Source organism: Salvelinus sp. IW2-2015, linkage group LG11, assembly GCF_002910315.2.
Source record: "Salvelinus sp. IW2-2015 linkage group LG11, ASM291031v2, whole genome shotgun sequence".
Lineage (NCBI taxonomy): Eukaryota > Metazoa > Chordata > Actinopteri > Salmoniformes > Salmonidae > Salvelinus > Salvelinus sp. IW2-2015.
The window spans coordinates 12041139-12041527 of record NC_036851.1 but is presented as its reverse complement, the minus strand read 5'-3'; positions in this window follow the sequence as shown (position 1 = coordinate 12041527).

Sequence of the window (389 nt, the reverse complement as noted above, 5' to 3'; positions counted from 1 at the left end):
TGGTCCCACCTCGTCCCTGCCTTCCACCTTTGAGGACAGGTATTTCTATTGTTAGAGCGATCACTCGACTATCTTATCAATATAATGAATACTCTTTGATTCTATGCAAGTTTCGGTGCAGTGCTGCAACATCCGAATTTTGAACCAGCCGGCTTTGGTGACATTTAGTGGTTTATATTGTCTACTACATCGCTCTATACTGTAGGGTTGCCTCCCACAAAGCTCCTTGGTCTTGATTTCCCGAGACCACTACCACATCGATAGGTTTTCAGGTTTCACAGGGCCTACTGTAATTTATTGGACATTTCCATTTTGAAAATGAAGGAAAGATAATAATATTCATATTGATTATGATGTCCAGGCCTGGACTATTAGAGAGAACTGTGAGG